At 38.6% G+C, this 22,823-nt stretch overlaps 1 protein-coding gene and 1 long non-coding RNA gene across 7 annotated transcripts in view; one reads left to right on the top strand and one right to left on the bottom strand.

Annotated features, from left to right (window-relative positions):
- Positions 1-22,823, top strand: part of KDM2A (lysine demethylase 2A) — a 93,357-nt gene that overhangs the window by 17,749 nt on the left and 52,785 nt on the right. The gene's annotated exons all lie outside the window — the stretch shown is intronic.
- Positions 4,453-8,000, bottom strand: LOC129652273 (uncharacterized). The gene is made up of 3 exons (XR_008714513.1): positions 7,647-8,000; positions 6,925-7,112; positions 4,453-6,022 (listed from the first exon to the last, which is right to left on the bottom strand). It is a non-coding gene; the product is annotated as an uncharacterized LOC129652273 (long non-coding RNA).

Genomic DNA, 22,823 nt, shown 5'->3' with positions numbered 1-22,823 from the left:
CCATTATATTTTAATTACTATGTGGATTACTTAATTTTCCTGTAGGCTTTCTGCTTTTAACTTGCCTAAATCAAAGGTTAATAGTATTATGCTCATTTACATGGCTTAAGCCCTTTTCTCAGTTTATCCCACTCTGTTTGAAATATTACTCTGTATTCTGTGTCATTTATGAAAGTATTAGGAACTGTCCCAAACATTTTATTGTGGAAAACATATGGAAACATCCAACTTCTTGTTCTTATTTAATTTTTTAAACCAGTTCTCCATATATGATACAAAATTATTTCAAATTCTGTTTTTAAATTCTATAGAGAGACTTTATTAAAAATTTTTGTAATTCTAACTAAATTATATTTCTTGAGTTTCTCCCTTCATGGAATCCGTGTGGCCATTCTAACAGCACATGTGGGAAAAGCTTTGTTGATACTTGGCCATCTTAAGTCAGGTTGGAGGTATGAGGAACTCTCAGTTACCAGCCATGAGCCAACAAGCTCTACTTTCACTGGGTAAAAGGAATTTATAGTGCTATGATCAGATGTCAAGTGGGTGGTGGTGGTAGTTTTAGATCTGGGAAGGCATCACATCTCTAGGCCTTTTGGTCTTTCCTGTGTAAGAACAGCCTTCTCTCATTTTTTATAGACTGAGAGTTTTCTGATCACCTGGATGCATGCATGCTAAGTTACTCTCTGTGCAATCCCATGGACTGTAGCCTGCCAGGCTCCTCTGTCCATGGGATTCTCCAGGCGAGAATACTGGAGTGGGTTGCCATTTCCTCCTCCAGGGGATCTTCCCGACACAGGGATCGAACCCATGTCTCTTATGCCTCTTGCGTTGGCCACCTGGGAAGCCCAATCACCTGTACACAGCTCCTTAATTTGATGACTTAGTTCTAAGATCTATCTGAAAACTAAAAACTATTGGCTAAAATTTCTCAAATCTTGTTCTGTGATCATAACTATTGAAATGACTTACATATGCACACTCATATTAATCAAAGTGATTGACTTCTGTGAAAGCACTAATGGCAAAAGAATGGCAAGCTGACCATTTGAATCAAAACCTGTCTGTTCATTTCACAAGTGTCTGAAAGGTTCATTGCCACAGGACTTGAAACTAGACATAGTGGCTTGCTTACCTGTGAAATAGGCTCTGTTCAATTTCTGAAAAGGGACAATGCTTTTTTGCATACTTTTTTGTTCTTTTGGGACAGTGCTTTTTTGTATACTATTAAATCCTAAAAATAGTTTATTGATTAGTTGTACTGTGGGACTAATTTGATAATAAAAGATTCCTATTAACATTACAATTAAATACAGAAATAATACAAAAACTTGAGAAAAATTCAAATAAGATTTTCCCATGGGTAAAATTTTGTTTTACCTTTTCCCATATTGATCAGTCTTTTGGAATGTAATAACTGATGACTCCTCCACAATTTATTAGTGTTTTTGCTTTCTTCCCTCAGCATTGATAGAATCCATATTTTGGGTGAGTGAATGAGGAACATGTTTAAAGGATTTTACCTTGTTGACTGATAAAAGTTACACATGCTGGCTGTGAAAAATACAGGGAAATCATTCATAATCTTAAAAACGTAGCCATCATTACCATTTTAACATATCTCCTTCCAGTTTTTTTTCCCCATGCATAAAAGTATTTCTGTGTAGCTGGGATTATGCTTGATACCATTTTATATCTTGCTTTTTAACTTTATCATAATCATTTTCCTGTCACTAAAAATTCTTATTAAAGTTTTCATTGACTAAAGGTATACTGTGATTTCCTGTGGTTTATTTGCCCATTTCTCTGTTACCGAACATTTGGGGAACATTGAAAATAAAAGTGCAGGGACTTCTCTGGCAGCCCAGTGGTTAAGAATCTGTGCTTCCACTTACTAGGGCTGCGGGTTCAATCCCTAGTCAGGGAACTAAGATCCTGCATGCTCTACAATGCGGCCAAAAAGAAAAAGTGGTGAACTTAATTTTTTTTTAATGTTTCTGGGTATATCCTTATCATTTCTAGAAATACAATAGTTAAGGTTATGAACATTTAAAAAAAAACTGTGAAAAAATTTAAACATACACAAAATAAATAATAGTGGATATATTCCCCTATACCCATCCCCAGCTACAGCAATTATCAGCATATGGAACTCTCTCATCCATATCCTCTGCTCCCTCACAATTATTTTAAATTAAATCCCAGATACTTTTATTTGAGTAATTTATTTCATCCGTAACATATGTAAATTATGTATATCTGAATTTTTAGTAAAACTTACTATTTGTGACGTATAAAGCACCTATAGAAAAGAACATAAAATGTATTAACTTCTAGTCCAGTGCATGATCGCAGAATGAATCCTCTTGTAACTATCACTCATCAAGATTTGGAGTTGCTGTCACCTCAGAAGTGTGCTCATTCCCCTCCCAAACACTAACTCGCTTTTCTTTTCCAGTGGAGACTTCTAGGACTTTCATTTAGTTTTACTCGATTTTGAACTTTGGAATGTGTATTTTGTGTCTGGCTTGTTGGACCCAACATTTGGAGATGTATCTATGTTGCTGTGTAATATGGAGGCTTTAAAAGCATATTATTGGTGTCTCAGTAAATGAACAGCTTCTTAATATCTTCATTGTTCAGATTTTCCTAATGACTGTCTCTCACTTTTTTTTTTAATGATTGGTTTGTTGGAATCAGGAGTCAGATAAGGTCCGTCCACATGTTGTGTATGGTTGATGTGTTTAAAGTCTCTCTTCACCTGTAAGTCACTGTTTCTACCTTTTCTTGTAGAAAGATCTGGTTACTTGTCCTATAGAATTTCCTACTTTCTGGATTGTGCTGATTTCATACCCATGTTATTTTTTAAATTGAGATATATAAATATTTAAAATACAATAAAATATACAGGTCTTACGTTGGGTTTGTTGAGTGTAACATTTCTGTCTTCATGGAAAATTCCCTTGTGTCCCTTTGTCTTTAGTGTCCTCTTCCATCCCTGTATCTGACTTCTGTCACCATAGACTAAACTTGCCAGTCTTCATAAATATAGAATCATAGCCTTTGCTTTTCTCCAAGGGGTTTCTTTCACTTAACATTTTGTTTTTGAGATTTGTCCATGTGTTTCCACAATTTTTTCCTTTTTATTGCTGAATATATTCCATTGTCCTTACATACCATAATTTGTTTATTCTTCTTTTGATTGGACATTTAGGTGGTTTTGTTTTCGGCTATTGCAAATAAGGCTGTGGTGAATATTCTTGTAAGTCTTGATATGCACATGTTTTCATTTTTTCTTGAGAAAATACAAAGGAGTAGTTGCTGGGTCATATGGTAAATGTATGTGTACCTTTAAAGTGCTGTTGCATTTTGTGCTTCTGCCAACAGTGTATGAGATCTTCACTTTGGTCCATATCTTTGCCAACACTGTTGTTCATGCCTGCAGCTTTCGGGATCTTAGTTCCCCTACTAGGAATTGAACCTTTGTCCTCTGCGTTGAGAGCACAGCCTTAAACACTGGACCACCAGGAAAGTCCCTTAGCCAGCATTTTTGACATTAGCCATTCTAATGAGTGTGAAGGAGTATCTCATGATTACAATTTGTATTTTTCTGATAACTAATCTTGTTGAGCACCTTCTCATGTGCTTATTTATTAAGCATTTGTGTATTTTCTTTGAAAAAAGTGTTGAGTCTTTTACCCGGCCCCCCCCTTTTTTATTGGTTTGTTCATCTTTTAATTGTTGATTTGTAGTTCTTCTTGTGTTTGGATGGGGCTTCCCTGGTGGCTCATTGGTAGAGAATCCACCTGCCCTGCCAGTTCAGGAGACCTGGGTTCGATCCCTGGGTTGGGAAGATCCCCTGGAGAAGGAAATGGCAACCCACTCAAGTATTCTCACCTGGGAAATCCCATGGACAGAGGAGCCTGGCAGGCTGCAGTGCATTGAGTCACAGAGAGTTGGACACAGTTACCTAAATGGCTAAACAACAATAAAACAACATATATTTGGATGCAAGTCCTTTGTTAGACTTAATGTGCTGCAAATATTTTTTCCAAAAGTTTTTGACTTAATCATTTAATTTTCTTAATGGTATATTTTGGTAAACAGAATTTTTTAAATCTTTTTTTTTCTTTCTTTTTTTATTTGTAACATGCTTTGTAAAACTTGATTTTTGAGATGACTCTTTGAAGAGGAATATGGTAGTGTCCTCATTTTGCTCATTAGGAAGTAGAGGCCCAGAGAGGTAAAATGACTTGTCCTAAAGTTATACAACTAATGGAGCAAGCTTGGAAACCAGGTCTTTTTCTTTCAGGTTGAATTTCTTTCCGTCACACCGTATTCTCCGTTTCTCTTTCCCGTTACCTGAAAATGATACTGTACTCAGCTACATTCTTTTTCTTAAAGCTCTGTGTCCTCTTTCACTTTGGGGCCTTTGCATATGTAATTCTGAGTTGAACACTTTTCTTCCTCTCTTGAATTTAATTTATCATTCAGATTTCAGCTTCTATGTTTCATCCTTTGGGAAAATTTTGACATCTCCTTTTCCTGCAGGTAAGGTACCTCTTCTCCCTGTTTCTTTAACAGTAGATTTTTTTGCTGTCATAGCAAATAATACCCTGATTGTCTTTCCACTTACTCTAGATTCTGAGGGCAGGAACCATTACAGTTTTATTTATCAGAATATTAATGTTTGGCACATGGGAGATGATTAAAAATATAATGAATTTGATTATATATAATTCTCTCCTTATCTACTACTGACTGGTTTTATTTATTTTTTTTTTACTGTATACTTAACCCTATAGTGTATTTAATTTAGCATTTTTGTGTAGTGTTACGATGCTCCACTTGTGATTGCTGAGTACCTGAAGGACTGACACCTGTTAAAGGGAAGATTATGAAAATTTATTTTTATTTCCTACATACTAGGGAGTATTAAAACTTAATTGAATATTTGACTAGCTTTAGGGAGTTTTCTTTATCCATTTACTTTATTTTTATTCATTTACTTTTACTGTTGACAGTGTCTTAAACAGAAAGTTTAAACTATATAATTGCCTGAAAGATACTACATCTGAAAAACTAATTTATACATTTCACAGCTGCTATCTTTGACATTGAACAGCAGGCATTGATTCCATCTTTTATTCCTTAAGAGTAGATAGGTTCTTAAAAAGTAATCTCTGACAGCTGTTCTATGGTTCGGTAGAAAAAAATCCTTATTCTTAGGAAATTCTTAGGAAATACATGCTTAAGTATTTAGGAGTAAAGGGACATCATATATACAACTTATTCTCAGATGGTTTGCGAGTAAGTGGGCAACAAAATACACACCTGCGGAGTGTAAATTGGTACACCTACTTTGGAAAACAATACGGTGGTTCCTTAACAAACTAAAAATAGAGTTGCCATGTAATCCAGCAGCCTCACTCCTGGGAATATATCCAGAGAAAATTGTAATTCAAAAAGATAAATGTACCCCAGTGTTCACAGCAGCACTATCCATGGTAACCAAGACAGGGAAACAACCTAAACATCCTGCTGAATGCCTAAAGAAGATGTGGTGCGTGTATGCAATGGAGCACTACTCAGCCATAAAAAGACTGACATAATAGGGAACTCTTGTGATGCTGCTGCTGCTGCTAATGCATGAAATTCCAATGCATGAAAGTGAAAAGTAACAGTGAAGTCGCTTCAGTCGTGTCTGACTCTGTGTGACCCCATAGATGGCAGCCCACCAGGCTCCCCCGTCCCCGGGATTCTCCAGGCAAGAACACCGGAATGGGTTCCCATTTCCTTCTCCAATGCGTGAAAGTGAAGTCGCTCAGTCGTGTCTGACTCTTGGCAACCCCATGGACTGCAGCCTACCAGGCTCCTCCGTCCATGGGATTTTCCAGGCAGGAGTACTGGAGTGGGGTGCCATTGCCTTCTCTAGCTCTTGTGATCAGGATTCAGCATTTTCACTGTTGTATTGCAGGTTCAGTCCTTGGTTGGGGAACTGAGATCCCACAAGCTGCTTGGCCTGGCCAAAAAAAGAATGAAATAATGCTATTTACAGCAATATAGATGGACCTAGCGGAGAAGGGAATGGCACCCCACTCCAGTACTCTTGCCTGGAAAATCCCATGGATGGAGGAACTTGGTAGGCTGCAGTCCATGGGGTCGCCAAGAGTCGGACACGACTGAGCGACTTCACTGTTACTTTTCACTTTCATGCATTGGAGAAGGAAATGGCAACCCACTCCAGTGTTCTTGCCTGGAGAATCCCGGGGACGGGGGAGCCTGGTGGGCTGCCGTCTATGGGGTTGCACAGAGTTGGACACGACTGAAGTGCCTTAGCGGCAGCAGCAGATGGACCTAGAGATTATTAAACAAAGTGAAATAAGAGATACCATATGATACCACTTATAGTGAAAGTGAAAGTCGCTCAGTTGTGTCCAACTCTTTGCAACTGCATGGACTATACAGTCCATGGAATTCTCCAGGCCAGAATACTGGAGTGGATAGCCTTTCCCTTCTCCAGGGGATCTTCCCAACCCAGGGATTGAACCCAGGTCTCCCGCCTTGCAGGTGGATTCTTTACCAGCTGAGCCACAAGGGAAGCCCTGTCACTTATATGTGGAATCTAAAATATGGAATAAATGAACTTATCTACGAAATGGAAGCAGACTCACAGACACAGAAAACAGACATGGTTACCAAAAGTGAAAGGTGGTGGTGGGGGGGGATATATTAGGCAGATACAAGCTATTATATATAAAATATATAAACAACAAGGTCCTACTGTTTAGCACCGGAAACTGTACTCAATATCCTATCAGATCAGATCAGTCGCTCAGTCGTGTCTGACTCTTTGACCCCATGAATCGCAGCACGCCAGGCCTCCCTGTCCATCACCAACTCCCAGAGTTCACTGAGACTCACGTGCATCGAGTCAGTGATGCCATCCATCCATCTGATCCTCTGTCGTCCCCTTCTCTTGCCCCCAATCCCTCCCAGCATCAGAGTCTTTTCCAATGAGTCAGCTCTTCGCATGAGGTGGCCAAAGTACTGGAGTTTCAGCTTTAGCATCATTCCTTCCAAAGAAATCCCAGGGCTGATCTTCAGATATCCTATAGTAAACAATAATGGAAAAGAATATGAAAAAGAATATGTGTATATATATGTGTAACTGAGTCACTTTGCTGTACACCAGAAACTAACACATTGTAAATCAACCATGCTTCAGTAAATAAATTCCATACCTGTATACACACACACACACACACACACACTTGTATATATCCACCCCCCCCCACTTGGTAGCATGGGACTATAAAAATGACCCTGCATACTTGTAAGATCCTTGTCAACGGGAAAAATGATGTGCACTTTAAAATTTTTGTCAAAATTAAAAATGATTTCATCATTGGTTATAAATGTATGAAAAAGTGAAAACAATAGTAAACATATGTTTCTGGGGGGCTTCCCTGGTGGCTCAGACAGTAAAGAATTTGCCTGCAATGCAGGAGACCTGGGTTTGATCCCTGGGTCTGGGAGGTGTTTATTTGATACACTATAATTTAAAGCATTAGAAACATTGAATATTAAAGTGTTCTGTATCTTTGTTAAAAATAAAAACTTACCGTAGCTTGAAAGATGCTTACCTGCTTCTTGTTGTGTAACTTTAGATATGGAGCAAACATCTTCTGGATGCCTTGGCTTCCAGCATTTTATCCTTTGTACTTTCAATGTCATGAATATCACTGAGCGTTCCTTTTTTGCTGGTGTCGCTTTCTCTGGGACAGCCTCATCATCACCATCATCACTTTCCTTAATGTCTGTGTTGAGAAGTTTGCCTGCACTAACTTCATCTGATGCGTGTAACTCTGTTTTCTACTCAGGTTTCACTTCCAGCATTACTATTTTTTATCTCTTTCTTCATTTTTATCTCTGAAGGCCAGTTCCCTCTTTTGATTATCTATTTTTGTAAAATTTCATGTGGGTTTATTACTGGAGACTGGGCATCAACACAGTTACACACTGTGCTATTTGTGTATGAACTGAATAACATGCCCAGTGACTCATCAGCAGACTTTGAAAGGGGTGTGATTGGTCATTGGACACAATACACATCTGTCATTTTCATAGCTGCTTTTTCGACCAGTAAAATTTGTACTTAGGCAGCTACCCACGGTTCATATACCATGGTACCTGAAATTGAACTATGTTGTTGGGAGACTGATATTTAAGAATATCAGTATTCTTGATACTTGATATTCTGATATTCAAGAATATCTGATATTCAAGAATCAGAATTAAATAATAGCTTCTCTGGAAATGCTGGATCTTAAACTATTGAGGACAGAGAGCCAGAGAAATAATTTTAGAAAGTAAAGTGCCAAATGCACGTTTTAGAACTTAGTTGTCTTGAGATTTGAGTGAAATTAACTGAGACCCAATGAGAGGGTGAGAAGTTACTTTGATAATTAGAGTAGGATAGAGAGCAAAGGGTTGGCCTGACATTGTGAGGGAGGCGAACTATAATTGCTAGCTTTTAAAGTTTCCTTTATTGAGTCTGGCAGATAAATAAGCCAATATTTTTCTTTAGCAATGGCAAAATTTAAGGAGTGTTTTCTCTTTACTCCTACATTAACTGAATATTCCCTTAGCAAGGCTGTAACTAATCTGTCAATTTCTGTGTGAATTTGCTTTAGTGTGGTTTGGCATCCCTTCCAGATGCTGACATGGTGCGACCTTAAATAGGGCACTTCTTAACCTCTCAGAGTCTTTGTTTCAGTTCAGTCACTCAGTCATGTCCGACTCTTTGCGACCCCATGAATTGCAGCACTCAAACTCATGTCCATCGAATCGGTGATGCCATCCAGCCATCTCATCCTCTGTCATCCCCTTCTCCTCCTGCCCCCAATCCCTCCCAGCATCAGAGTCTTTTCCAATGAGTCAACTCTTCGCATGAGGTGGCCCAAGTACTGGAGTTTCAGCTTTAGCATCATTCCTTCCAAAGAACACCCAGGACTTACCTCCTTCAGATTGGACTGGTTGGATCTCCTTGCAGTCCAAGGGACTCTTCAAGAGTCTTCTCCAACACCAGAGTTCAAAAGCATCAATTCTTTGACGCTCAGCTTTCTTCACAGTCCAACTCTCACATCCATACATGACCACAGGAAAAACCATAATCTTGACTAGATGGACCTTTATTGGCAAAGTAATGTCTCTGCTTTTGAATATGCTATCTAGGTTGGTCATAACTTTCCTTCCAAGAAGTAAGCGTCTTTTAATTTCATGGCTGCAGTCAGCATCTGCAGTGATTTTGGAGCCCAAAAAAATAAAGTCTGACACTGTTTCCACTGTTTCCCCATCTATTTCCCATGAAGTGATGGGACCAGATGCCATGGTCTTAGTTTTCTGAACGTTGAGCTTTAGGCCAGTTTAGTCATTTCTAAATTAGGGGTAATAATAATACTTGCCTTTTTAGAGTTGTTTGAGGATTTAATAGGATAATGAATATAGACTGCTTTGCAAACAATGAAGTTTCAATAAATGGTATCTATTATAGTTTTCAAAACTTAAGTTATATAACCAGCTGGTTCTATATATTTCAGATATGACTGCTTTTTAATTATACAAATAGAGTAGGAATGTTGTTATATAAAGTATTATAGATAAAGAATACATTATTATGTAAAGTTAAAGTATTATAGATAAGGCTAAAGAGCCCCTAATGGCTTTGGCCCTGATCCCTTCCCCCAAAGGAACTATTTTATCAGTACATGTATCCTACCGTGTTGTCTTCTTTGCCTTTATACATGCACACATGCCCGCATGTATACAGATAATACACAGGTAAATGTATTTTCTACTTCATAGACCCAGTATAAAAAGATAGTATTTAGTAGTTTTGTAAATATTATGAGTACTAGTTATTAGAATTTATATTTTATAGTCTCAGTAATCCAAGTGTATGAGCTTCCCGGGTGGCTCAGTGGTAAGGAAGCTGCCTGTTGTCGACCTTTGTGTTCAGCTTTCTCGAACTGAAGGCAGCTGTCTACCTTCCCAAAATGCAGTCACCCCCAAACCTTTGTAGTTTGGAAAAACTCTTAACACAGAAAAGTTGAAAGAGTAGTATAACGATCATCTGTATATTCTTCACCTAGAGTCCTGAGTGTTTTCTAAAAATTGCCACATTATTTCTGTATATACTTTCTCAAGGCTGAATTATTTGAAAGTAATATGCACATCATGACATATTTGTGTGTGTGTGCTCAGTCATGTCCGACTCTTTGCGACCCCACGGACTGTAGCCCACTTGGCTTCTCTGTGGAATTTTCCAGGCAAGAATACTGGAGTGGGTTGCCGTTTGCTCCTGCAAGGGATCTTCCCAACCCAGGGGTGGAACCTGTGTCTCTTGTATCTCCTGCATTGGCAGATGGGTTCTTTACCAGCTGAACCACCAGGGAAGCCCACTTGGAAGCCCCTAAATATTTCAGCATGTCTTTCCTAAATACGGGTATGAACCTGATCACAAATCTGTTGTCATAACCTAAGAAAATAACAGCAGTTCCCTGTTACCTAATATTCACATTTGCCTAAATGGCTCTTTTCTGGCTTTTTAAAACTCTGGATTCATTCCAAGTTTATGCATTCCGTTTAATAATAGCTCTTCAGTCTCTTTTAATCTAGGATAGAGATTGACATAATATAACTCATGTGTCAAGTCTGACTAGCCACCTGTTTCTATACAGCCCCCAAAGTAAGAATAGCTTTTACATTTTCCCCTGTATTTTTTTTAATTGAGGTAAAATTCACATAAATAAATTAACCATTAACCACTTTTAAAGTGTGCAGTGTATTGACATTTAATACATTCAATGCATTCTGTCTAGTTTCAAGACATTTTAAACACCCAAAAAGGAAACCCTCTACTGTTAAGCAATGTCCCCATCAGCCCCTCCCTTCAGCTCCAGGGAAGCACTAGTTGACTATCCATTCCTATAGATGAGCCTATTCTGGATGTTTCATATAGTTGGAATAATATATGACCTTTTGTGTCAGGCTTCTTCCACTCGGCATGTTTTTGAGGTTCATTCATGTGAATGAACTGTATCGATATTTCATTCTTTTTTATGACTGAATAATATTTGCTAGATATAGGTATACCACACTTTATCTGCCCAGTGATGGATATTTGGGTTGTTTCTACCTTTTGGCTGTTTTGAATAGTGCTGCTGTGAACATTTGTGTACAAGTATGTGTTTAAATACGTGTTTTCAGTTCTTTGGCTTTTACATTTTTTAATGGTTGAAAACAATCCAAAGAACGGCATTTTATGATATATAGAAACTATATGAAATTCGGATTTCAGTGTCTGTAGGTGAAGCCAAGTGTATGCATTTGTGTTGTCTCTGGCTGTTTTCGTGCTACTGTGGCAGAGTTGAAATAGTCGTGATAGAGATCTTATGTCCCACAAAACCTAAAATATTTACTCTCTGGCCCCTTACAGTAAACGTTTGCTGATTCTGAACAGTCCCTCTATCTTCTTTGTTTTGTGACATAGATTTTTTTTTTTCCAACTACTGTTTTTATTTTTAAAGCAGTTTTAGATTTGCAGAAAAATTGAGCAGAAAGTAGAGTTTCCACATACCCCCACCTTGCCTCCCAGTTTCCCCTATTATTAACATCTTGCATTAGCGTGGTACATTTGTTATAATTGATGAACGTACAGTGATAAAAGGACTTCCCTGGTAGCTCAGACGGTAAAGCGTCTGTCTACAATGCGGGAGATCCGGGTTCAATCCCTGGGTCAGGAAGATGCCCTGGAGAAGGAAATGGCAACCCACTCCAGTACTGTTGCCTGGAAAATCCCATGGATGGAAGAACATGGTAGGCTACAGTCCATGGGGTTGCAAAGAGTTGGACACGACTGAGCAACTTCACTTCACTTCAAAGTGATAAAACATTATCACCCAAAGTCTATAGTTTATATTAGGGTTCCCTCTTTGTATTTATAGTTATTTGGGTTATTATATCCATAGTTTTGCCTTTACTAGAATGTCAGATAGTTGGAATCCAAATACAGTATTGTAGCCTTTACAGACTAGTTTTTTTCACTTCGTAATATGCATTTAAGTTTCCTGTATCTCTCTGTGTCTTGATAATTCTTTTCATTGATGAATAATACTCCATTGTGGGGTGTCCCTGGTGGCTCAGTGGTAAAGAGTCTGCCTGCCAGTGCAGGAGATGTGGGTTCGATCTCTGGGTGAGGAAGAGCCTCTGGAGAAGGAAAAGGCGCCAGTATTCACTCCAGTATTCTTGCCTGGAAAATCCCATGGACACAGGAGCCTGCTGGACTATAGTCTGTGGAGTCACAAGAGAATCTGATACAACTTGGCGACTAAACAGCAGCGACATTCCATTATATGGCTGTGCCATAGTTTGTTTATCCACTCACCTAGTGAAGGGCATATTGGTTGCTTCCAGGTTTTGACACTTCTGAGTAAAACTGCTGTAAGTGTTTGTATACAGACTTTGGTGTGTGGACATAAGTTTTCAGCTCCTTTTGTGAATATCATGTCCCAGTCTGTGATTTCTCTTTTTATTCTCTTAAAGAATGTCTTTCACAGAGCAGAGGTTTTTTTATTCTAATGAAGACTAATATACCAAATTTTTCTTTTGTGGATTGTGTTTTTGGTACTACTGTGTCTTAAAAACTCTAAACCTGGAGTCATTTCAGTTTTTTCCTGTTATCTTCTAGAAGCTTTCTGTTGTCTATTTAGGTCTATGGTCCATTTTGAGTTAATTTGTGAAATATATAAAGTTTATTGCTTGGATTTTTTTATTCCATGATAATCTAGTTGTTTCAGCACCAGTTGTTGAAAAGACTGTGCATTTGTTCCACAGGAAGGTGTTGAATTGCCCTTGGTCCTCTGTCAGAAATCGGTTGACTGTACTCATGTGAATGACATTGTTTTTTAAAATGTCACACATTCTGGATTTGTCTCTTCCCTCCTTGTGTACTTTGTTTTTCTAAACTGTATTCCTTGTAAACTAGAACTTGAGTCTAGAAGATTAGATTCATGTTAAACATTTGGCAAGGATGCTTCCTGGGTGATTGAGAACTTCAAATTGGATCAAGTCAGAAGGGGCATTGCTCAGTTGCCCCCCTGGTAGTGATGTAACCATCACTGGTTAAGGTGGTAAACAGCAGAACTCTTCATTGTAAAGGTATGTTTGCCCTTTGCAGTTAGTAAGTTCTCTTGGAATAGTACTTTGGCCATGTAATAAATGAATATTTGAATCTGTATATGTCAGACATGTGCTAGATTCTTGGAAGGCAGTAGTAAAAAGATTTCTGCCCTCACGGAATTTGCCCTTTCCCCTCCAGGTTTGAAGATAGTAGTGGGATTGGGTCTATCCTAGGAGAGGGGTGCACTTGCAATTTAGGGTAGGCTCATACCAGAAAAATAAGATCATTGAAAAAGTATCAACCAGTAAGGACAGACTTTCAGTATGGGATGATGTAAAACTTCTGGAGAAGGGTAGTCATGTTGGTTGTATACCAGTGTGAATGCTACTGAACTGTACATGTAAAAATGGTTAAAAATCTTACATTATGTGTAGGTTACTACAATTTTTAAAAAATATATGCCATTATGATGCATCATTGAACTTAGCCCTGCCTCCCTGCCTTTTTTCTGATAATTTTCCTCAGGCTTCTTATTGGTCTGTTTGGACTCACTGAGAAACACCTCCTGAAATAAAATTCTGTCGTTCAGTTCTGGTAGAGAGGAAGAGGCAGTGATGTCATGTTTCATTCACTGCCTCCAGTAGAGTTTGTCTTTGTAGCCTCTCAGGGAGTCCACTGTTGAGATCTCTGGGTATCCTGGATTGTGCCCAGGCTGTGGGTGGAGCTTCAGCTGTTGGTGCAGACAGGCTCTGTCTTTCACTCTCTGCTGTTTGCATTTGTTGCAGTTCGCCAGATGCAGGCCTGCTTTTGCCAGGATAAGGAGAGACATCTACAGCTTGAACCATTGTCTGAATGCTGCTCTTTTGACCCAGGAAATCCTATAGATTCAGGATGAGAGCAGCAACCATAATGCCAGCAGCCAAGTGATTGTTGACCAGTTTGCTGTGAAGGCAGGCCCTTCATTTAGGAAGTAAACCTGTTATTAAGAGCAGGAGCTCTGTTTAGAGGGAAGGAAAGAGCACCTTTGTTTGTGGCACTGTAGCTTGGATAACCCCTCTTGCCTTCCTATTTACCTGAACTGACTGTGGAAGAGGAGGTGGTAGAAGAGCATTAGAGACGGCTGTGGCAACAGCAGGACACCATGGTGAGGTAACTTGTAACTATTCTGTAGACATTTTGTCCATCTGAAACCTTTAGTTGCCTTCATGTTGGAGAATATCTAGATTCTCAGAATGTATCAGAATATCACAGATTCTCAGTTTTCAGCATACAGATAATAGGTTATGTGCATACAGCCTTTGGCTTGGCAGTAGTGTAGGGAAATGAAAGTGTGGGAGGGTGTTTTTCAGTTTTTGACTGCAGTAGGAAACACCTTTTTCAGTTAGGAGCCAGTACACTCATACACTGGGGTATACATAATTGTAACAAATGTTTCAGGAAATGGTAACCAATATTGTGTTTTCTGATACTCTCCACTTCATTCTATTCCTATTATTTCATTTAAAAAATGCAAAAATGACCTCAATTAATTTTTATGACCCAGGATTTAAACAGGATTGGTATGAAACAGTGGTTCCCACAGTATGGTACATACTCAGGATTCTTTTATGTATAGGAATCTGTGAAGTCAAAACTATCTTTGTAGTAATACGAAGATGTTATTTGCCTTTTTCTGTCTCATTCTCTAAAGTGAAGATTTTCTAGAAATACAGTGGAGTTTTCTAGAACTATTTGATGTGTGATGATATCACTCAGGATTAATTGAATGTGTATTTGTGTATTCCTGTGTTTTCTAAAATTTTGCAAAGTAGTAGGATTTATATATGTTTTTTTCAGAGATTAACTCAGTTTTAGGTACTCATTGCACTCTTAACTAGCTGCTTTTGATTCAATTCAGTTCAGTGCAGTTCATTCGCTCAGTTGTGTCCAACTCATTGCGACCCCATGAATCGCAGCACGCCAGGCTTCCCTGCCCATCACCAACTCCCGGAGTTTACCCAAACTCATGTGCATCGAGTGATGCCATCCAGCCGTCTCATCCTCTGTTGTCCCCTTCTCCTCCTGCCCCCAATCCCTCCCAGCATCAGAGTCTTTTCCAATGAGTCAACTCTTCACTTGAGATGGCCAGAGTATTGGAGTTTCAGCTTCAGCATCAGTCCTTCAATGAACACCCAGGACTGGTCTCCTTTAGGATGGACTGGTTGGATCTCCTTGCAGTCCAAGGGTCTCTCAAGAGTCTTCTCCAACACCACAGTTCAAAAGCATCAATTCTTCGGCACTCAGCTTTCTTCACAGTCCAGCTCTCACATCCATACATGACCACTGGAAAAACCATAGCCTTGACTAGACGGACCTTTGTTGGCAAAGTAATATCTCTGCTTTTTAATATGCTGTCTAGGTTGGTCATAACTTTCCTTCCAAGGAGTAAGCATCTTTTAATTTCATGGCTGCAGTCACCATCTGCAGTGATTTTGGAGCCCCCAAAAATAAAGTCTGACAGTGTTTCCACTGTTTTCCCCATCTATTTGCCATGAAGTGATGGGAGCGGATGCCATGATCTTCGTTTTCTGAATGTTGAGCTTTAAGCCAACTTTTTCACTCTCCTCTTTCACTTTCATCAAGAGGCTTTTTAGTTCCTCTTCACTTTCTGCCATAAGGGTAGTGTTATCTGCATATCTGAAGTTATTGATATTTCTCCCGGCAGTCTTGATTCCAGCTTGTGCTTCCTCCAGCCCAGCGTTTCTCATGGTGTACTCTGCATATATGTTAAATAAGCAGGGTGACAATATACAGCCTTGACGTACTCCCTTTCCTATTTGGAACCAGTCTGTTTTTCCATGGCCAGTTCTAAATGTTGCTTCCTGACCTGCATATAGGTTTCTCAAGAGGCAGGTCAGGTGGCCTGGTATTCCCATCTCTTTAAGAATTTTCCACAGTTTATTGTGATCCACACAGTCCAAGGCTTTGGCATAGTCAATAAAGCAGAAATAGATGTTTTTCTGGGACTCTTGCTTTTTCAGTGATCAAGTGGATGTTGGCAATTTGATCTCTGGTTCCTCTGCCTTTTCTAAAACCAGCTTGAACATCTGGGGATTACACCTGCTCTAATCTTTGTAACTTCATCATGGTCCAGTGAAACATTACTTTGAAATCTTGAAGTTTTTCTTGAGCCTTTGTGGAAATACAAGGCTTGTTTTGCAATTACATGTTTAGAAATTCTTCCATTTTAATTTGTAATCACTAAATATTGGCCTGTATAACCCATATATACAAAAGCTGTTTGACGGGGTCCTCAGTAATTTTTAAGAGTGTAAGGGATTGAGACCAAAAAATTCTAGAACTTCTGTTGTAGGGATTAAGAATAGCTACTTGTTAAGTAATTCTGGTTTGTTACCTAACCTTTTTAATTCTTTCTTCATAACTAAAATTGACATTTTACTGTCTTCATTGGATTATTGTAAGGATTATAAATAAGCTATAAAAATGGGTTTGAAAATGCTTAACACAAGGAGGCATTCATATGTTAACTATTATTATGATAGAAAATGTAGTAACATCTAGTCACATTGATATTTAGCTGTAGCATTTTATAGCAACACTCACCGGTGTGAAAGTGGATTATCTAAACCTGTTCTAAGTTCTTGTTTGCATTCTGCTCTTGCCTATGCCTCTAGTCTTTTCTTAATTAAGTGAGTTTTGTTTTTTAAACAAATTATGAGCTTCTGGAAAACAGCCACTCACTTCTATTTTTTCTTTCCTGTCTTGGACAGAACTCAGCCTACAGTAAGTACTCAGGACATGTAAATTCTGGTACAAAAGCCATGGGACTCACCAGCTTAGAATCTCTATGAGGATGATGGTGGGGAAAGAGCTTTTAGGTCTCTGTTCTAAGTCTTTACTCTGTCTCTCTTAGAAACTTTCTTTCAGTACTGAACAAGCTTTCTAACAAGTATAGTGAAGGATGAAGTATGGTTTTTCAAATCCCTTCAATTTCTTTGTCTATTCCCCTTTCTCTTGGCAATATAAAATTTAACATAATTTACTTTTCACTAGGGTTTTCTCTCATTACATCCCAACAATACAAGAGAATCATAGCAGTAGATGCCAAATAATTCAGATTGGCATGATTTAATTTTTATTTTCTATAAATGTATATAATTATTACTCCTGTAACACCTTCTGAGATTTTAGAGCAACACAGGCAGGCAGGTGTGAAATTTATTTTATGTCAACTGTGTTCTAAACCTTCTCCTTTTTGGTCACTTCTCTTTTTTCCTTTAGTCTTATCTTCAGTCTTCTGTTCTAGTCTGTCTTGATGTCCAAAAACTTCTTGTATAAGCACGTAGCTCCTCTGTTCTGGCTCTGCACTTCTGTTCACATGTGATCGTTCCTTTAATGGTCATATTATTCCTGAAATGTTGATTTCTGGGTTCCTTCTACCCAGAAAACAACAACAGTAGAACCAACTCTACCACTTAGGCTTCTCCTAAATAACACCTTCCAGGAATGACCACTTATATTAAATTAAAAGAGCTGGCAGTGTGGGGATGAACAGGGTACAGTTGTTGGAGTTCGTGAAATTTTATCCCTAGGATTAGGTATTTGGTATAAGAAGATTCAGAGATGGGGGAACCATGAAAGAGCTCCTGAGAGGGTTAGGCTTAGAAAACTTACTAGAAGTCTGCCACCTGGCATGATAAAGAAGGAGAAAACCTTATCCATTGTTTAATGCTATATGAGAAAAGGCATGTCAAGTAGGACTTGTCTCTAGCCACGTAAACCAAATCATTCTTTTTGGGAAAGATGGTTATTTCCCAATCCAGTGTTGATTCCTGTTGAAAACCACAATTCTTAATACTTTTTGAGCTCATGCCACCTATTTTATGTCTTTTATCTCACTTACTCCTCATCCAGTCCTGTGCCATGGCTTCTATTTTAATTGTTAGTTAAGTGGCTCTTACACAGTGAGAGGCAGAACTGTTATTTGAACCCTAGACTCTGCCACTACTCCATTTAGCCTCTTTTTATAGGGCACTCATTGGAAAAGACCCTGATGCTGGGAAAGATTGAAGGCAGGAGGAGAGGGGGAAGATAGAGGATTAGATGGTTGGATGGCTTCACTGACTCAATGGACATGAGTTTGAGCAAGCTTGGGGAGTTGGTGATGGACAGGGAATCCTGGTGTGCTGCAGTCCATGGGGTCGCAAAGAGTTGTACACAACTGAGCGATTGAACTGAACTGATAGGGCACTTTACAGTTTGCAGTGTTTTTGCATATGTACATTTAAACCTCACCACAATCCTGTGGTGTCAAGAATTAAGTGAAATTATTGACATATTCACACAAGAAAATGAAAGCTTAGGGAATTCAAAGCTCAGAGTACCAGTATCTAGACCCAGGCCGACACCTACTCCAACTCCGGTTGCTTTGTTCTCCTTATGTAGTTTTGCTGAAGATAATAAGTAATAAATGGGGTCATACCTGCAGGTGAATTTTTCTCAGAATGTTCGCTTGGTTGGGAAGTGATTGGCAATGTTTTAAATGTCTGGAGGAATTTAGCAAACCTGGTCATTAACTTGCATTATTGGTTTCTCTCTTAGCTTGAGTATAACTGCTTTATTGAGTTTTCCTTTTGCTGTTGGGCTTCTTAGTGCAGTGGGTTACTTTGCCACTCTTCTACATTCCTAGGTCAATTCAGAAGTGAAGACTCAATTTTCTGTGCCTTAACCTTAGTCGACACGAATGAATGACTGAAAGATGGGAAGTGGTCTTGCCAGGATTCTAATGCGGCCATGGCAGTGGGGAGAGGAAGAGTATATGTGTCTGGGGGGGATATTGTAAAATACCAGCTTTTGATTGTTTGCCTGTTCCTTCCAGAACTTTTGCTCCTTAACATGGAATTTCATGACTCCTCTAAATCTCAGGTTTGACAGTTTGAAAGAAGTCATGTGTTGGTTAAGAGATTGACCTTTGTCTATGAATCAAAGCATTAGTCAGAGCTCTAGAGAGGAGGGCCATAGAGAAACACATGTTGATTAGAGGAATATAGCAAGACTGGAAATAGGTGCGTTTATGGACTATCTTCTGGCTTCAAGTGACTGCTTGCTGTCTCCCCTAACTCACCTAAAATGTAGGAGAAGCAGTGTGTGTGACACCTTTAATGGTTCATATCATTTACTGAGTAAGTAGAGTTAATGTTTTCCAAAATCAACTGTCCTTTCAGGTTCACTGTACCTTTCTTAGTGACTGGCAGATTGTTATTACTTCCCTTTTAAATTTGAGGTAAACTTTTAGGGGCTTTATCTTTTTCTATAAATTGTTTTGCCCAACAGATACACTAATCTTTACCTTCCAGGAACTGGAAATGCTCTGCTTGTACCATCTATCATACTAATGACTTACAGTTGCATCACTTACAGAAGATGGTGAAGAAATTAGGCATTATCTTTGTTTCTGCATTCTAGGTGTCTGTTGCTATAGAAACAAACCAGGCAGTAAACATAGGTGTTCAGGGACTATTTGAATCTCAGAGGATGTTCATTGGCTAATGAAAATAAGTTAAGACATTTGTTGAGTTGAAGGACAAACTGAATATTTCTGAGTTCATTATTGTTTCCATTTTTAGTGGGTGGTATTTTCCATTTTCTTTATGTGTGAGTAATTTGAAGATTATTTCCTAGTGATCAGTCCTTCCAAAATTCCCTTTTCTGCTCTGGGAGATAAAAATTAGAAAAAGCAAACATTTTATATTCCTTTTAGATAATGATTTCACTTAACTCAGAGTAACTTTTGAATGTCAGGTAGTAAGAGTGCTAAGTTTAAGAAGCATTCTGTGGTTACAAAAAGGAGGTGAAGATTTGAGAGTGGGACAGAAAGTAGAGTGAGGAATTACACATCTTTTTTTCCCAGCTACTTAAGAAGTAAAACCCCCAAGGTGACTTGGACATTGACAAATGCTGTTATTTCCAGTTTCTCTGATGGTTTGACTGGGCTTCTTTTGGAGGATAAACTGATCGAAAATTTGCATGTTGATAGAACATGTAATATTGCTGAGTACTGCTTTTGCCAGTATCCAAGAAGAAAAGTAAGTGTATGTATGTATATTCTAGTAAAAACCTTTAGGGGAATGAAAATGTGCTTTTTCTATAATGGCTGAACTCAGATTATTTCTCTTCAGGATGGTGTTGGGATGCCTGTCTTCATCCTGAATGTCACAGAGTGATTTTGCTGCTTACACCAGTTTTTTCTCTTATAGAATTGTGGCACCATCATGATTAGTTGTGCAGCAAGCACACTGAACAGTTGATTATTCCAAACAGTATGCAGAAAAGCAGGGGGTGTTGATGGAAGAGATCCAGCACTGTAACTCATTTCTCAGCCAGTTGGTTTTTTGGAGGACATATTTGTGGTTGAGTAAGTGTATCCTGACTCAGGATTTTAGGATCATTCTGTACATACTAAGTATTTGACATTAGTTCTGAGGGAACTTTTAGGGGAGAAGTTCACTTTGTGTTGTATATCCCTCTGCTTTTGAGCATTCTGCCTTCTCAGCTGTCTTTTTTTCTTTTTTTAAAATCAGAGACTTAGATGTGAATAAGCTTCTTGCAAAATTTCTATTTATGGATTACTCTGTCTTGTTGGAATTACTGTGATCTGCTAATGTTTTGTATATATAGAAAGTGTTCTTTGTGCTGTTGGTCTCTGCATAAGTTGATCTTCAGTTAGCTCAGAAATATTTGGAGGCTGAACTGTCAACAAAAGAAATGCAAGCTTTTCAGCTATGTAGTTGATAAGTACACGTTCTTTGTAATACAGTAACACAGTTGTGTTAAAATTAAGCATGTGTCTTCCTTTATCCTTGTCCTCAAGCCTCTTACTATTTTAGGGGCAGCAGGTGTGTCATCTAAAGGTAGAAACGGGCCCAAGGGTTAGTCACTGTAAGGCAGTGATTCCTCCTATTTCTGTACTACCTTAGGATGTTGCCATTAAAATCTCATGAGATGTAATGAAGTTACCACATTTTTCTAAACAAACAACTTTTATTTTTGAAAAATGTTATTCACCCTCTGTTAAGGAGAGAGAGCCTCAGTAATCCAGTGGGGACGAGTTTAGTTCAGTTCAGTTGCTCAGTCATGTCCGACTCTTTGCGACTCCATGGACTGCAGCACGCCAGGCTTCCCTGTCCTTCACCATCTCCTGGAGCTTGCTCAAATTCATGTCCATTGAGTCAGTAATGCCATCCATCCATCTCATCCTCTGTTGTCCCTTTCTCCTGGCTTCAATCTTTGCCAGCATTAGGGTCTTTTCTAATGAGTTGGCCCTTTGCATCAGATGGCCAGTGTCTTGCTGCTTCGGTTTCAGCATCAGTCCTTCTAATAAATATTCAAGGTTGATTTCCTTTAGGATTGACTGGTTTAATCTCCTTTCAGTCCAAAGGACTCTCAAGAGTCTTCTCCAGCACTGCAGTTCAAAAGCTACAGAGATCACTGCTACAGAGGAGCAATATAGAATCTAGATCCATAGTCCTTGGCACTTAGTAGATGTTCAGTAAAGTTATATTGAATGAGAAAACATTTCTTCTCTTAAGTCGAGCCTTCACCAACCATTCTACTACTCCTTCCTCTTGGACTTTAATAAATTCTGTACCTACCTGTCTTAATACATATCACATTAATGGTAATACTGTAATTTACTTACATGTCTGTCTCCCCCTACTGGCCAGAAATCTTAGCGCTAGACTGTGCCTTTTATCTTTGTATGCAGAGCATCTGGCTTTAACTCTATAATGAGTGCCCTGTTTTATGAATGAGTAAGTGTTCAAATAATTTTTATATCGCAAACACACGTACACACATAGAAAGGTGGTAGGCAGTGATTCATCTACATATGTACCTGCCCCATTGTGTGATCTTACAGTAATATCGGGTTTTCAAAAATATGGAAAGAAAGAAAATGAGAACAACACCTTCAAGTTTAGTTGATTTTTTGGATATATATGTATTCATACTTTTGTGAAGGGGACCAGTTGAGAACCCGAGCTTGCTTCTTTCTTTGAAGATGTATAAGAGCTTATTAAGCACTTATCAAGTAGGGATTTGGTGTGTGTTGGAAAGGTTCAGATGTAATCTGTATCGCTTTATAAATTGATAAAAAGATGCCCCCAAACTTTTTCTTTAAAGCAGTATCATGATGTGGGACATGAAAATATAGTTGTTACTTGGCTTCTTATACCATCACCAGCAAAGAGGCTGTGTAATTAAAACTTTTCTCTAAGGTTGTGAGGTAGATCTGCCTCAGATCAGAACTTAGAGACAGTAGGAAATGTGAATCTTGGTTTAAAAAAAAAATGTTGGCAGCGTCATCTTTACAGAAAGTGTGTGATAAATGTCCCTGACTACAAATATAGAGAATGAAAACAAATTTTAATTAACATATATAATAAACGTACTAGGTTCAAAGCACTCTTTGATGTAAAGTGGTCTGTGGTTAGAAATTGCAATATTTTTATTTCAGCCAAAATAACTGAATGTCCAGGAAGTTAAGTAAAAGCTAGAATTAGAAGTCAGGATTGGTGAAATGTTAAGTAACATTTAAAGGAAATGTTGTATCCCTTAGCACGTATCAGAAACCTCCCTCCCT

This window comes from Bubalus kerabau, chromosome 5 (assembly GCF_029407905.1).
Source record: "Bubalus kerabau isolate K-KA32 ecotype Philippines breed swamp buffalo chromosome 5, PCC_UOA_SB_1v2, whole genome shotgun sequence".
In the NCBI taxonomy this organism is placed as follows: Eukaryota; Metazoa; Chordata; class Mammalia; order Artiodactyla; family Bovidae; genus Bubalus; species Bubalus kerabau.
Note: the sequence above shows the minus strand (reverse complement) of the source record. Positions and strands in the feature narration are given on the sequence as shown.